We start from the raw sequence: 16,955 nt of genomic DNA on the forward strand, positions 1-16,955 counted from the left end.
TCAGACACTGACAGATCAAATCGATCAGTTGTACTTTGTGGTAGGCTACATTTAGGACCACTTTTTGCGCTGGAAGTGTTGTGTGCAAGTTGAGTTGATGTTTTCGACTTGAATCATGACCTGCACGACTGGATCTTGTCATTAGTTTCATGCTGATTTTGATGTACCTGTCCAAACTCAGGTATACGTCACAACACTCCAGGTGGTATTTGATGGTTCCCATGAAGTTGATCACACAAAACCTCAACTGTACCATTTGTGGGCCAATGTACAGTCCATAACATGGCGCATCCATCGATGATGAGAGCATCTGGTACACCTTGGATTCGACTTGATTGCTCAACTTGGAGTTTCGTCTTCAGGATTGTTTTCGACTGAGCCTGCATCGCACCGCTCTCATCAAACAAGCAGGCTGGGAAAGAGGGCAGTTCGTAAGAGAGGACATCCTTGATATCAATATCCCTGTATTGTTGGAGACATATGACTCGGGTGTAGATCAATTCGGTATCATATACTGGCCTTCCATCCAGCGTGATGCTCTTTTTGGCCGAAGTCATCAGGGTCACTTTCTTGGTTAGTGTCTTGTTGAAGCTTGTTGGCCATCCAGATTCAAATTCCGCCATCTGTTTTCATCCAATTTTGAGAGAATCATCAACATTTACCTTGTCTGTCGCAGGAAACATAGTAGTAGACACCAAAATTGTGTGTGTAAGTGCATTAGAAGTGAAGATTTCGCCCAAAACAGAATTTATCGAAAGTCGGTGGCGGCCATTTTGTATTTCGCCTCGAAAAAAAATCCCTCAAGGGTGCGAGTCTGGCACCCGGCTGATTCTGATTCAGGATCGCTCAGAGATGATGAATCAACCTAAAAACTTCCTAATGATGCTAAAGCACGCTTTGCCCTGAAATGGCTGTTTGGCATTGAGACGAGACGGACAGACAGACAAACAGACAACATGAACCAATGGCTTCACTCCGCTTTTCACTTCACGTGCGGGTTAGTGACCACAAAACCAAACATTCCTCTTTAAATCAGTACTGCCCACATTCTGTGGGTGATTTGTTGAAACAATTTGCTGAAAGTGAAATCACAATAATGATGACCTCCACCACTGAAGGTGAAGGAGGTTATATTTTCACAGGATATCTCAAAAAGTTGTGGACGGATCCGGATGAAATTTTGTGGACAGATTGGGTGTGTGACAAGGACGATCTGATTACATTTTCGTGAAGATCCGGATCCGGATCCTCCAACTAGAATTTTTTAAGTGATTATTCACCATTGAGGGATTGGGCTAAAATGATATATTGCACAATATTTCAAAAAGTTGGGGACGGATTCGGATGAAACTTGGTGGAAAGGCTGGGTGTGTAACAAGGAAGAATTATTTCAATTTTGGTGAAGATTCGGATCCGGATCCGGATCTGGATACGAGAATTATTTAATTTTGAAAAGTGATTCTTCACCATTGAGAGATTGGGCAAAAAACGTTATAGTGCTGTATAGCATGATATTTCAAAAATGTATTGTGCCTGATATGTTCTTGTGGATCAGGCATTACGTGGTGGAGGTACGTGCTCTACCGAGTGCCCTTCTAGTTGTAATTGTATTGGAATCAAACTTTTTCTCAGCACGACCAACAATCACTTGTAAATGTGATCTGAAGCTGAAACAAAGAGGAGGCATTGTCTGTTGAACTCTGTTCTACAACAAAGAAAAGGGAACACGAGACAGTTAAAAGTTTCAGAATAATAATGAATCATCCTCACATTGTACATCTCGATGAGCTCAGGTATAAAATCAGACATGGTTATCCAGGTAGGTGCTTCATAAGAAACCTTGCGTCTCTCGCTTCTCCAATTCGGTGTTTTACACAAATATTAATTTATTTTCTACTTGCAAAACGAGGTTTCCGCTTGACTTTTTGCCAAAGTGTCAATTCAAGTTCTCATGCGTATAACTTGTACGATCTGAGGTGTGTTGTGTTTTTTATGATTCCTCCGATAAAACATCGACAGGCCATTGGTGAAGTGGCATCAATGGCGTTCAACGTCATGTGATGATTGACCCTTTTCAAAGTGTTGTCCAATAATTCCAGGAACCTTCTATGAAAGATAAAATGTCAACAAATTATGCCTGGATTACAGTATAAACTAGAGGGAGAGCATTCGGTAGAGTGCAAAACCTCCGCCACCAATACTGCTCGGTCACTCAAGTGAACCTGATATCCTATTCATTCAATTTGATGTCAACAGTGCTCACAGAGTTATAGTTTGCAACTTTCCCTTTTACTTTTAACTTTTACATACTCAATTCATTCGTCATAACTAGATTCCTTGAGAGAGAAATTGATTTTACGTGGGTATATCCACCTGAAGTTCCAAAATCAGCCGCAATTATAATTAACCTCTGCCATCGAAGATCGGAGGTTACTGTTTTCACCCCTTTCTGTTTGTTTGTTTGTTATCTTGCCAAAACAAAGTTTTTGCAAGATATGTTAGTCAGCTTGTATGTTTTTTATCTTGCCAAAACGAAGTTTTTGCAAGATATGTTTTTTTGTTTGTTTGTTTGTTTGTCTGTAATCACGTATAAAAAATTCTGCAGAGCACAGTTATCATTGGAAATTTTCGTAACTTCGCATATCAGAGGCCTATAGAGGTCCCTTTCAGTGCACAAAATTTTGAAGGTCAAGGTCAAAGCTCAAGGTCACTTTGTCGCAAATCAGGGGAGTCGACGAAACCCTTATTTTATGAGTAATTTTGATCGGATCGTCTTCAAACTTCATGGGAATATAGTTCATGGTCTGGCGCTCAGCTGATTAATTTTTGGTGGCGATTGGCCTTGAGCTTCATATGTTTTTTTTATTTTTATTTTTTTTTGGGGTCTGTAATCACGTATAAATCACTCTGCAGAGCACAGTTATCATTGGAAATTTTTGTAACTTCGCATATCAGAGGCCTATAGAGGTCCCTTTCAGTGCACAAAATTTTGAAGGTCAAGGTCAAAGGTCAAGGTCACTTTGTCGCAAATCAGGAGAGTCGACGAAACCCTTATTTTTTGAGTAACTTTGATCGGATCGTCTTCAAACTTCATGGAAATATAGTACATGGTCTGGCGCTCAGCTGATTAATTTTTGGTGGTGATTGGCCTTGACCTTCATATGTTTTTTTGTTTTTTTTGGTCTGTAATCACGTATAAATGACTCTGCAGAGCACAGTTATCATTGGAAATTTTTGTAACTTCACATATCAGAGGCCTGCAGAGGTCCCTTTCAGTGCACAAAATTTTGAAGGTCAAGGTCAAAGGTCAAGGTCACTTTGTCGCAAATCAGGGGAGTCGACGAAACCCTTATTTTATGAGTAATTTTGATCGGATCGTCTTCAAACTTCATGGGAATATAGTTCATGGTCTGGCGCTCAGCTGATTAATTTTTGGTGGTGATTGGCCTTAAGCTTCATATGTTTTTTTTAATTTTTTTTATTTTTTTTTGGTCTGTAATCACGTATAAATCACTCTGCAGAGCACAGTTATCATTGGAAATTTTTGTAACTTCGCATATCAGAGGCCTATAGAGGTCCCTTTCAGTGCACAAAATTTTGAAGGTCAAGGTCAAAGGTCAAGGTCACTTTGTCGCAAATCAGGGGAGTCAATGAAACCCTTATTTTTTGAGTAATTTTGATCGGATCGTCTTCAAACTTCATGGGAATATAGTTCATGGTCTGGCGCTCAGCTGCTTAATTTTTGGTGGTGATTGGCCTTGACCTTCATGGTTAGCGCCTCAGGTCAAACATATTTGACCCCAAGGTCAAATTTTCAAGTTTTAGGAACCATATCGTGTAGAACCTCAAATTGAACACCTCGATGAGTGCTTTCTAGATATGTCAAGCTTGAGACATTATGACGTCATTTGGTGACGTTATGAGGCAAAAGCATATTTTTCATGGTTACTCTGTAGAACGATTCTCATCGGAATCTCTCGTAGGCAGAAATTCCTCAAGGAGTCGCTCCTGGTGGATAGCAGCTCTGTTCACCTCAGTGTGACCTTAAAGAAGTCACACGTGGTAACCTTTTGGCAAGATACGGGTTTTTTTATTTGTTTTTTTTGTTTGTTTGTGAACAGTATTGCGGAAAAACTCCTCGACGGATTTCAACGAAACTTGGTGGGGGGATTAGGTATGGTCCAAGGACCATGCCATTAGATTTTGGACTTGGTCCAAAATCCAATATGGCCTCTATGGCGGCCATTTTGAAAAAAGTATTTGAATTTTTTGTTGCATTTCTTCATGTTTTAAGTGATTTCCAACCCCCCCCCCCCAAAACAAAAAAATGTTAGAGAAAGGAACTATAACTCTGTCAGCACTGTTGACGTCATATTCAATGAATAGGATATAAGGTTCACTTGAGTGACCCAGCAGTATTGGCAGCAGAGGTTTTGCACTCTACCGAGTGCTCCCCCTCTAGTTTTGGCATGTTTTTTGTTGGACATCACTTATAACATGTAGAAATGCAAAAAAAATCGAAATTTTGTTGAAAAAAAAAGTTGCAAAAATTTTTTTTCTCTAAAAAATTTTTTTTTGGGGGGGGAGGATTGGAAATCACTCAAAACATGAAGAAATGCAAAAAAAAAATTCAAATATTTTTTCAAAATGGCCGCCAAAGCGGCCATATTGGATTTTGGGCCAATCCAAAATCTAATGGCATGATCCTGAGACCATACCTAATCCCCCCACCAAGTTTCGTCGAAATCTGTCGAGGAGTTTTTCCGCAATACTGTTCACAAACAAACAAACAAACAGAAAGGGGTGAAAACAGTAACCTCCGATCTTCGATGGCGGCGGTTAATTATATAGTTCTTCATTTTTACAACTACGACTACTACTTCTTTAACGGCCCCAATTATTCCCACATTCTTGTGGTGTCGACTCTGGGAAAGTTTTGATGTCATTGGTACCCAGAGTGCTCCTGGTCGTGATGGCATTTTGCCCAAGCTTATAGTAACTGTCTTTGTCTTATCTAACGGTGTGTGTGTGTGTGTGTGTGTGTGTGTGTGTGTGTGTGTGTGTGTGTGTGTGTGTGTGTGTGTGTATGTGTGTGTGTGTGTGTGTGTGTGTGTGTGTGTGTGTGTGTGTGTGTGTGTGTGTGTGTGTGTGTGTGTGTGTGTGTGTGCGTGCGGTTCCTGTTAAAATTAAGTACATATTCCACGAACTGGATGGCCAGGTCTGATGTCCCACTTAAGTTAGGGTGCTGGAATTTTTAATTTCTTGAGTGTGCCGGCGAGATGACATGAAAGACATCGAAGGATATTTAATATCTATCAACTCATGCCAGCAGATGGCACAACCAGCTTATTAAGGTCCATCCAAGACGGCGCACACACATTGATGCCTCGCCCTGCGTGTGAAACTCCAAGTTGCCTGTTTATATCTGGATCGGGATTCTAACCCAGACCATAAACAGCTCAGAGGGTATACAGTGGGGAGAACAAGTATTTGATACACTGCCGATTTTGCAGGTTTTCCCACTTACAAAGCACGTAGAGGTCTGTAATTTTTATCATTGGTACACTTCAACTGTGAAAGACAGAATGTAAAACAAAAATTCTGAAAATCACATTGTATGATTTTTAAATAATTAATTTTCATTTTATTGCATGAAATAAGTATTTGATCACCTACCAACCAGTAAGAATTCCGGCTCTCACAGACCTGTGAGTTTTGTCTTTAAGCCCTCCTATTCTCCACTCATTAACTGCATTAACTGCACCAGTTTGAACTCGTTATCTGCATAAAAGACAGCTGTCCACACTCAATCAATCAGACTCCAACCTCACCAAAATGGGCAAGACCAGAGAGCTGTCTAAGGACATCAGGGACAAAATTATAGACTTGCACAAGGCAGGGATGGGCTACAGGACAATAGGCAAGCAGCTTCGTGAGAAGGCAACAACTGTTGGCGCAATTATTAGAAAATGGAAGAAGTTCAAGATAACAGTCACACTCCCTCAGTCTGGGGCTCCATGCAAGATCTCACCTCGTGGAGCCTCAATGATCATGAGAGGTGAGGGATCAGCCCAGAACTACATGGCAGGACCTGGTCAATGACCTGAAGAGAGCTGGGACCACAGTATCAAAGAAAACCACAATTAACACACTACGCCGTCATGGATTAAAATCCTGCAGCGCACGCAAGGTCCCTCTGCTCAAGCCAGCGCATATCCAGGCCCGTTTGAAGTTTGCCAATGACCATCTGGATGATCCAGAGGAGGAATGGGAAAAGGTCATGTGGTCTGATGAGACCAAAATAGAGCTTTTTGGTTTAAACTTCACTCGCCGTGTTTGGAGGAAGAAGAAGGATGAGTACAACCCCAAGAACACCATCCCAACCATGAAGCATGGAGGTGGAAACATCATTCTTTGGGGATGTTTTCTGCAAAGGGGACAGGACGACTGCACTGTATTGAGGGAAGGATGGATGGGGCCATGTGTCGCGAGATCTTGGCCAACAACCTCCTTCCCTCAACAAGAGCATTGAAGATGGGGCGTGGCTGGGTCTTCCAGCATGACAACGACCCGAAACACACAGCCAGGGAAACTAAGGAGTGGCTCCAGAAGAAGCATCTCAAGGTCCTGGAGTGGCCGAGCCAGTCTCCAGACATGAACCCAATGGAAAATCTTTGGAGGGAGCTGAAGGTCTGTGTTGCCCAGCGACAGCCCCGAAACCTGAAGGATCTGGAGAAGATCTGTATGGAAGAGTGGGCCAAAATCCCTGCTGCAGTCTGTGCAAACCTGGTTAAGAACTACAGGAAACGTCTGATCTCTGTAATTGCAAACAAAGGTTTCTGTACCAAATATTAAGTTCTGTTTGTCTGATGTATCAAATACTTATTTCATGCAATAAAATGCAAATTAATTATTTAAAAATCATGCAATGTAATTTTCAGGATTTTTGTTTAAGATTCCGTCTTTCACAGTTGAAGTGTACCTATGATAAAAATTACAGACCTCTACGTGCTTTGTAAGTGGGAAAACCTGCAAAATCGGCAGTGTATCAAATACTTGTTCTCCCCACTGTAAGTATTGCTGTGCACGATCCTGTTGGGGTTCAATATTAAATCGGGATCTATTCTGTCATCGATGTTGTCCCTAATAATAATTATGTCCCTAAATTATAATTTCTCGTCCTCCTTCATTCTGCAAATGAACCTGCCAGGTATGAAAAATGTCCCTCCATAAAATAATTCTTACCTTTTGTGCCGATGTTTGTCAAAAAAAAATAATAATCCAAATGAGACGTCATACAAAACGGTTTATCCAAAGCAATCAAACGTCACAGTCACTTGTTCAAGTGAACGTCACAGTCACTTGTTCAAGCGGACGTCCAGGTGGAGCGATTTAATCGTTGAGACATGTATTTAATTGTGCTGCACATGTGAAATCAATGGGTAAGAAAGTCGTGACCGATTTAATCGACGCATCAAGTGTACTTCATTGCTGGTTCGATACAAAGTCCTAAAACGGTTTAAGTGTTAACTCGAAACACTCACCTCTTTTAAAGCCTTCACACATGGAATGCTTCGCAATGAAGTAGTTGGGGAACGTTTTGAGAAAAAGGTAAAGAGGACAAACTCCGCCTTCCAGTGAGTTTTCCAAACCAATGCCTGGACTGGAGTGTGTGCGATCATCATTTCCCTTTCGTCCATCAGCGCAATACATATGCTTGTGGTAAGCAGACGTGACAGAGGGAAGCTACACAGACACTGATTCAAAAAGCACAAGGAGGCCGTTTGGTCTACTAAGACTGCACTACATTAACACCATGTTAATTAAATGGAAGCATTTATCAACTTAAATTCACTGGGGGTGGAGGCAGGAGGACGAGCAGGAGGGCTTGTTGGGGAATATATAACTTATCCCTCTACGAATACAACCTAAACCCTCTTTGCTTTACCTGTCGTTACCTGGCACCGTATGCTGACTGTTTACCCCGTATCTATGACCACCCCCAGATCCTTCCCCTGTGTGACACATTCCAAGATTGCTCCTTGCATCATATAATCTCTATTTTTTTTTTTTTATTATCCTTGCTCATCCGAGCACTTTGCATTTCTTTATGTTAAACTACTTCTGAAAATCTTTTCTATTAAAATATTTAGACTTTACTGCATCTGATCACCTTCCCCTTCTGCTCTCTACCTTACCTTAAAGCTTTGTTTCACTTGAAAATTCGAAGCACCAACTCTCAACCCCGCTATCCAAATAATTGATGCAAATTTATAATAACGTGTGTGTGTGTGTGTGTGTGTGTGTGTGTGTGTGTGTGTGTGTGTGTGTGTGTGTGTGTGTGTGTGTGTGTGTGTGTGTGTGTGAGAGAGAGAGAGAGAGAGAGAGAGAGAGAGAGAGAGAGAGAGAGAGAGAGAGAGAGAGAGAGAGAGAGAGAGAGAGAGAGAGAGAGAGAGAGAGAGAGAGAGAGAGAGAGAGAGAGAGAGAGAGACAGACAGACATGAAACTCCAAACCATGAAACCCAGCAGCCTGACTCTTTGCATGCCAACCAAGGGAACTCCAAGGAAGTGCATGAGTGAAAATTGGGTGTTTGGGTTGATTAAAACACCCCTTTTGAAGATGAGTGACGGCCTTTTTAAACTATATCCTTTATCAGGCGCATCCTTGTCCACCTTGCTCTCTGGGGTCTGGAGGCGTATCCTGGGTTACCTTGCTGGCGACTGAAGCAGCCATTGTTTTTTTTGGCCTGCTCCACTGCGCCTTGACTTGAAACAGGCCGCAACGGTTTCTTATTGATGAAGTTTTTTTTTTTCCACTTTCCTCACGCATTATCGAATGCCTGATACTACAAATCGCTGGATATATTGCAGTGCTTATAAACGCCCAGAGAGGCCAGCGTTTGTGACTTTAGTTCATTTCTGCACTTGCCATAACCTCAAGTCTTTTAAACCAAGCCAAATTACAAATTTTAAGCTCCAGAATTGAACTTCGCAGCATTTCGGACTGCTAAAAAAAAGTGTTTGTTTGTCCTATTCAGACATATTTGATATTTCGGGTGTTTCCGGGAGGTGTGTGTTTCATATGATAGTTCAGAGATTAATAAATGCTTACCAAGCAAGCCGTTCCTTATCAACCGTTTCTTTGGAGTGCTTAAGCCACGTGACGAGCACTTTGCAATATTCGCAATGTCACTGAATACTGTATATAGATGGACTTGAACAATGTTCAGGGTTACCTGCCTGCGTTGGCCCCATGTTGTTCTACGGTGTATATGGGGATGGCTGGCTCACTGAAAATGTGCAATTTCCCCATTTTAAATGATATTCATTCATGATATAACTCGTCATTTCAGCATAGATTAATTCAAATTGTAAAAAATGAAACGTTTTATTAACATCATGGTAGGATAGCCGAGAGGTATGCATGCTCACTCAAAGCTGACTAGCTTGGGATCGAAACCCAACCCAGCTATAAACTCTCATCCCGGTGTTTCACAGGCAGGGTGATTCATCAATGTGTGTGCCATTTTGTTAACATCACGGCAGGATAGCCGAGGGGTAGGTCCGCACGCTCGCTCTAAGCTATCTATCCTGGGTTTGAATCCTGACCCAGCTATAAACTGTCATCCCAGTGTTTCACAGCCAGGGTGATTCATCAATGGGTGTGGATTTAAGCTGAACATCACATCTGCCGGATCACCCCCTCCCCTTTCACCCTTCCCTCCCCTCTCTTCCCCCTGCCATCTCTCTCTCTCACCTCCCCCTCTTCCGTGCCTCTCCCTCTCTCCCCCTCTCTCGCTCTCTCTTTCTCCCACCCTCTCTCTCCCCGCCCCCTTCTCTCTCCAACCACACTCCCGCTCTCTCCCGCAATTATCCCTCTCCCTCCCACCCCTATCCCACTCCCTCTCTCCTCCTTCTCCTCCACCCTCCTCCTCTGTTAAGGAGACTGTTTAAGAACTGACTTTAGTTTTGAATTTTCCAGGTCGATAGCATGGGTTTTTCAATGCTGCCACCAGGTTTTATATATAACCCAGCGATTTAAATGCTGGTTTTGTGACGCTGATCCTGCTCACCAGATTCTTTCAGCAAGGTAGCCTCGTGAATGGAGGACGCCAATGGGCTGACCACGTACCTCATGGTTGCAGCAGGTTGATCAGAATCTCAAGGAGATGGTGATGGGCCAGACATCTGCCTGGGGGATGGCCAGCCAGAGGCCCTTGGAGTACCGGCGGAAAGTGGACGCAGTGACGCGCTGCTCCGGCCCATGCTCCCATACCTGACCTGACCTGACCTGACTGGCGATTAAAAAGAAAGTGTTGCTGTTTGGGCACATTTTACCTTCCTTCCCTTCCCCTCCCCTCATGTCGCTTTCCCTTCCATTCCCCTCACTCTGCCTCCCCATCCCCATCATGCTACCTCCCTACCCCTCATGCTGTCTCCCCACTCCATAATGCAGCTTCCCCACCCCTCACGCTACCTCCCCACCCCCTCCCACTGCCTCCCCTCATGCTGCAGCCCCCCCTTACGCTTTCTCTGACCCCTCATGCTTCCTCTCACCCCTCACGCTGCCTCCCTTCCCTCACGCTGCCTCCCTTCCCTCACGCTGCCTCCCTTCCCTCACGCTGCCTCCCTTCCCTCACGCTTCCTCCCTTCCCTCACTTCCCCTTAGGTTTCCTTCCCTTCCCCTCCCCTCATGCTCTCCTCCTGCCGAACCTCTCCACCACGATACAGCTCTCCGAAGGTCGAGGAGAGAAAGAGATGTCAAAGAATGGAATGTGTGAATTGGACAAATGAAGCTTTTAAAATTTATTTCTTATTTATTTATTTTTAGCAGCAGGATAGCCGCGAGGTATGCACACTTGCTCTAAGCTGTCTCAACTGGGTTTGAATCCTGACTCGGCTGTAAACTGTCATTCTGGTGTTTCACAGGCAGGATGTTTCATCATTGTGTGCGCTGTCTCTCACGTGAACGTTGAACTGGGCATCACATCTGTCGGAATCCCCTCTCCCCCTCTCCACATCCACTCTCCCCCCCCATCTCCCCTCTCACTGTCCCACCCCTCTGCCTTCACTATTCACTCATTCCTATTCCAACCCTCCCTCTCCCACCCCTCTCCCTCTCTCCCTCTCCCTCTCCACCTTCCATCCGTCCTCCCCTCCTCCCCTCCCTCCTCTCTCGCTCCCCTTCCTTCTCTCCCTCCCTTCCATCCCCCATTCCTCTCTGCTCTCTTTCTCCTCTATTCTTTCCCTCCCTCCTCCCTCTCTCTCTTTCTGCCTCCCCCCTTTGATATTCCCATCAGCGAAACAACGGGTTGTATTTGCTAGTCTGTACTAATAAATGTCAGTCAGTCAGTCAGTGTGTGCGTATGCGTGTGTGTGTCCTCCATAACTCCAAAGTCATGAAACCTCGTGCCCCAAACTTTGCATGCATACAAACGGAACTCCAAGTTGGCACATGAATGAAAATTGAGTGTTTGGATTAATTAAAACTCCCATTTTGAAGATAATTAATGGCCTTATTTAATTATATCCTTTATCAAGGTCCATCCTCAGTCATCTCACTCTCCCTCGCTTTTTTTTGTATGCCTTGCCAAGGCTCGTATGAGAGCTAACACACAATGCACAGCAAGGGGGGGGGGCATGACACAAGAGTGGCGTGGGAAGAACAAAACGTTGAGGAACAGAGACATTAAGAGATCTGTGGAAGGGAGAGGGATGGGGCAGGGGACACGGGGTATTCAAGATGGACACGACAGTGACTTTCAGGAAGGAAAGCAGGGAATTTGATGGAGGTGGATTTGGGATGGATTAACGGGGGTAGAAAAGATCGAGGATTTGGATGGGGGAAGATAAGAGATGGTGGTGAACAGCTGTTTTCAAGGCCTGGAGGGAAAATAATGGGATTGATCAGAGTGAGGGGATTTATTCCAAAGGTGGGAAAAAGAGGAATAAAAGAGTGAAGGTGAGCAGTGATTCGTGATTTTGGTAGTTTTACCAGGAAGGGGTTGTTTGCGGACCTTGAGCGCCCTGTGGAAATATGGTGGGGACAAATCGCAGAGAGAGGGGGAGTGAGACCAGAGAGGAGACTGTAGAAGACAGAAAGACCACCGACCTGCCTGCGGTGAGAGAGTGAGAGGCTCAATGACTCAGCCTCATCGTGGGAGATACCAATGGTCCGAAATGCCTTGGTTTCCACTGCGTGAAGCCGAGAAAGGTGAGAGGCAGGAGCACCAGCCCAGTTGGGAGAGCAGTACTCCATCAGGCTGCGGCCAAAAGCTTTGTATGTGGTCAGGAGCTCAGGTTGGCCGAGGAAGAACTTTGCACAACGGAGGATTCCCAGTCGCTGACTGCCTTTGGAGGCCAGGTTGGAAATGTGGCTTTCCCAGGAAAAATCATGGCAGATAGTGAGACCCAGAAGCTTTAAAGAAAGGACTTCTTCCAGAGGATTGTTGAGAAAGTAGATGGGTGGTTTTCCAAACGGTCCTTTCGGAGAGACATAGTGAGAGTGTGAGATTTGTCTGGATTGAAAGACATGTTCCACGTGTTGGACCAGTTTGTGATTTTTATCCAGATCTGCATAGAGCGAAGAAGCTGCTGCTTGCCGGTCTGAGGGATGACAGATGGTGTGGCAGAGGATGGAGTCATCAGCAAAGAGATAAAGAGGATTTTCCAGAGAGTCAGAGAGATCATTGATGAAAACCAGAAAAAGAACAGGGCCCAGAACGCTACATTGAGGAACTCCAGCCTGGACAGGAAGAGGCGATGAAAGAACTCCATTTAGGGCCACACCGTGACTGCGACAGGAGAGGAAGTTTGCGAGCCATGAGTGGAGATGGCCTTGGATACCATAGGAAGAGAGTTTGGTGAGCAGGGCAGGGTGCCAGACTGTGTCAAAAGCACGCGATATGTCTCGGGATATGGCTCTGATTTCATGTCCGCCATTGAGGACAAACATCCGTTGTTGGGAGAGCAGAAGCAGCATATAATGTCTGACGCAATGATGGATTCCATAACCTTGCTGATGATTGGGAGCACGCTGATTGGTCTGTAGTTGCAGGGATCTTTTTTTGCACCTTTTTTAAGCGGGGCAGTAATGTTTGCTGATTTCCAAGCAGATGGCAGATGGCCTTGAGCAAATGAGAGGGTGAATACAACAGAGAGTGAGCAAGAGCAGAGGACCAGGTTCTTTGGACATGTGGGTTGATGCCGTCTGGACCGGTTGCAGAATCTGAGTCGAGGTTTGACAGCAAGCTGTCCACTTTGTCAGAAGAAAAGGACACAGAGTCCAGGGACAGACAGTTGTGTGCGACTCGGTAAAGTGGGTACAGAAAGTGATGGTTTTCGGACATAAGACTTCGATGCAAACACTGAGTTTAGGCATTCAGCCTTTTCATTTGCGGTATCAGCATTGCGGCCATTTGAGGTGAGGTAGGGGATGGAGGGGGAACATACACCAGAAACAGATTTGATTAGATGCCACCAGGATTTGGAGGAGGGAGAGATGTTTGAGAATTCAGACTTGAGATTAGAAAGATGTTGTTTTCTGGCTCTCCTGAGGGTAGATACACACTTGTTCCGAGCTTTATGGAAGGAACTGAGATTACCCTTAGTTGGGTTTGCTTTCCATGAAGCAAAGGCAAGTTGTTTCAGGACAACTACCTCGCCACAAGCTTCAGTGAACCAAGGGCGGGAGGGAGGGTAGGACAACTGAAGACGAGAGGGGATAAATCTATGAATTTCTGTGGTCTTAATTCGCCAATTTGTTCAGCCTGCTGAACAATGCCTTGACTTGGAACAGGCCCCAACGGTTTATTAACTTATTTCGCACTCAAATGTTTTTTTTTTTCCACTTTCCTCAATGATATCATCAAATGCCTCATCGACATACCGACAAATCGCTGTATACATCGTTTTGTAAGCGTTATTGTTTTCAAATTGGACCTTGGAGCGATTTCATGCATTATAACTAAGTGTATTTATTTAAGCAAAGTAATTAACTTAACTTTTTCTGCTGTTCGGACGATTATATTGAGTGAAGCGAAGAATACGGAATGTGCAAAAAGTGGTGTTTTGTTTCTTGCGGGTACGTGCCATTACTAATAATATTGCTATCGCTTGCCAAGCCAGCCATTCATTATATCAATAATTTCATTGGAGTGCTTGCTTGAGTGTTTAAGGCACTTGTTGAGTGCCCTCCAGTCAAGAGCAATTCAATTTGTGTCCTGATTGGGACAGTTGCTACATGGTAGAGGTACGTAGACAGCGTACACAGATGTGGTACATAGGGGTACATTTGGATCTGTAAAGGGACTCTCCGCAGGTGTGTGTGCATGCCTGCCTGCTTGGGTATGGGTGTCGTGGTGGCACTACTTCATCCCGTATCTTATGATGATGCTGGGTAGTGGTGGTTTTAACTCTTAACCTCAGCAGCATACAAGTGATCACATTTTCCTTTGTCATTGCGGCTGTTTATAAAACAAATGGTTATTTTATGTGAACCGGGTGTGCTTTACAAAGGTGCTATGGTTTCTCTTTCTGAGTTTACAAGTAAAATATATTTGATAACACCCGATTTCTGAGCCATCCCAGGAAAAAAGACAGAAAGACCACCGACCTGCCTGCGGTGAGAGAGGGTGAGAGGCTCAATGACTCGGCCTCATCGTGGGAGATACCAATGGTCCGAAATGCCTTGGTTTCCACTGCGTGAAGCCGAGAAAGGTGAGAGGCAGGAGCACCAGCCCAGATGGGAGAGCAGTGCTCCATCAGGCTGCGGTCATTACTAATAATCTTGTAATGATTATTTCGCACAAGGAATGCGAAAGCATTCCTTTCCTGTCGTAATTATCTGCAGGCTACTGAAGGAGCACCGGTTACCAATTATAGTAGATGAGAGTTTGACTCGTATACTATAGTTCCAACTGTAGCATTTCTGCCTGAGACGTTTGCCGTATTAACATGTTTTCTAAATTACTGATCTAAATCTTTTTCCACCCAACACATGACAATCAGCAGCTGTTTATAAAGATTAATGTTTATGCAGAACTCCTTGAAATGTCTTCAATGCAGCGTTGTTTTTTAAATTTTCTTGTTGAAATTTCCCCAAAATAAGGGTGAAAGCAACACAAGGTTTTTGGGTTGTTTTCCAGTACGTGCTGTGATCAGGTGTGTGTGTGTGTGTGTGTGTGTGTGTGTGTGTGTGTGTGTGTGTGTGTGTGTGTGTGTGTGTGTGTGTGTGTGTGTGTGTGTGTGTGTGTGTGTGTGTGTGTGTGTGTGTGTGTGTTTCAGAAAGCATAACATGTATCTCTCTGCTAACTCACTTTCTCTTCTCTTCTCCTCTCTCCTCTCCTCTCTCCTCTCTCCTCTCTCCTCTCTCCTCTCTTCCCTCTCCCCTCTCCCCTCTCCCCTCTCCGCTCTCCGCTCTCCCCTCTCCCCTCTCCCCTCTCCCCTCTCCCCTCTCCCCTCTCCCCTCTCTCCTCTCTCCTCTCTCCTCTCTCCTCTCTCCTCTATCCTCTCTCCTCTCTCCTCTCTCCTCTCTCCTCTCTTCTCTCTCCTCTCTCCTCTCTCCTCTTCCTTTCTCTCCTCTATCTTTCACCTCACCCCCTCCCGCACGGATGTTTTCAGGCTGTGATTATGTCATGGTGGTGTTTGTCTCCAGATATGTTCGGCGATGTTTATCTCTGGACTGTATTTATCTCCGGACATGTCTGGGCAGTATTTATCTCAGAGCGGTATTTATAGTATGACCAGTAGAAAATGGATTTCACACATTACTTTGTTTCCATCCTCACTGTTATTCTATGCAGAATAATTTTGATGAAACAGGATGAATCATAATTAATGCTCCACCGCACATCTGCATTCCCTTCCCCTCCCCCATCCCTTCCTCACTCCCCCTCCCTCCCTAGCTCCCCTCCCTCACTCCTCCTCCCTCCCTTGCTCACCCTCCCTCCTCTGTCTTTCCCCCTCCATTTACTCACTCTCCCCCCCTATATCCATCTCCCTCATCACTCTCACTCTCTGCCCTCTTTTTCTCCCCCCTGTCTTCGTATTCGTGTCAGCAAAGCGATGGGTGGTATTTGAAAGTTATAAATAATATCTGTCCGAGCTGTTCGGAGTGCCATGGAGTACCATTCTACTCAAATCTTCCCAACCAAACATCGTATTACTCACAGTCACTCTCTGCTTCCTATCGTGAATCCAGTGTCTAATCCGTTTGGTTACTTCACCAGTCACTCCACAAGCTCTCACCCCAGCCAACATCCTTCTATGTGGTACCTTATCAAATACCTGATGGAAGTTTTTTTCCCCAAGTATTGTCCTTTCTGCCTCCTCAACATCATCCTGTTCTCCCTCCTCGCTTCCAACAAAAAAAACTTTATTTTCCACTCCAAAACTATCTCGATCTGCCTGGATTTGCTGAACTTCATTCTTTATCCCTCTCTTTTCTTATTATCTCCAAACTGAATCATCATTGAATGAAAACTCTTCTTCCTTCTTCCTTGTAAAGGTTTTTCTAAAACAGATGTAAATGCTTCACTTTCATTGTTTCTCTGTCATGAGTACCCCACGTGTTCTTCTTGTATACCACAATATTATCTTCTCCACACAGAATATTTTCAAAACCTGTCTTTCACCTAAGCGCTTGGTCCATCAACCCTCCTCTTGTACCTACAGCACCACCTTTCTCCCTGCCTTTAACAAAAAATATTTCCACCCATCCCATGATATTTGTCTCTGTATGTCCAATTTGGGATTCTTGGGAAGTGCAGTTTGCAGAAGTTGTCTGCTCATGACAATCAATTCCCCTTCACATCCTTTACCGGTATCAAACTCCTCCATGCCAGTACACTCCCCCACATGTTCAATAAGCCTGCGTCCTTCCAACACCACCCCTTCCATGTGTCTCCTCTTCAGCATCCCTGCACTTCATTTACCCGCTTTTTTGTTTTTGGCCA

At 44.4% G+C, this 16,955-nt stretch overlaps 1 protein-coding gene and 1 long non-coding RNA gene across 3 annotated transcripts in view; one reads left to right on the forward strand and one right to left on the reverse strand.

Moving 5' to 3' along the window:
• LOC147012898 (cysteinyl leukotriene receptor 1-like) overlaps positions 1-16,955 on the reverse strand; it is a 42,472-nt gene that overhangs the window by 15,457 nt on the left and 10,060 nt on the right. Inside the window, exon 1 of one of the 2 annotated variants that reach the window (XM_085854218.1) lies at positions 7,545-7,703. The exons of the other annotated variant lie outside the window; for it this stretch is intronic. The gene's annotated coding sequence lies outside the window, so the exon portion shown is untranslated. Of the gene's footprint in view, positions 1-7,544; positions 7,704-16,955 lie in introns of those variants that run through there. 2 annotated transcript variants of the gene reach the window in all.
• The window catches only part of LOC147012899 (uncharacterized), a 73,044-nt gene that overhangs the window by 4,717 nt on the left and 51,372 nt on the right, over positions 1-16,955 (forward strand). The gene's annotated exons all lie outside the window — the stretch shown is intronic.

This window comes from Eptatretus burgeri, chromosome 14, assembly GCF_056783735.1.
Source record: "Eptatretus burgeri isolate ZD-2024b chromosome 14, Ebu_testis_v1, whole genome shotgun sequence".
In the NCBI taxonomy this organism is placed as follows: Eukaryota; Metazoa; Chordata; class Myxini; order Myxiniformes; family Myxinidae; genus Eptatretus; species Eptatretus burgeri.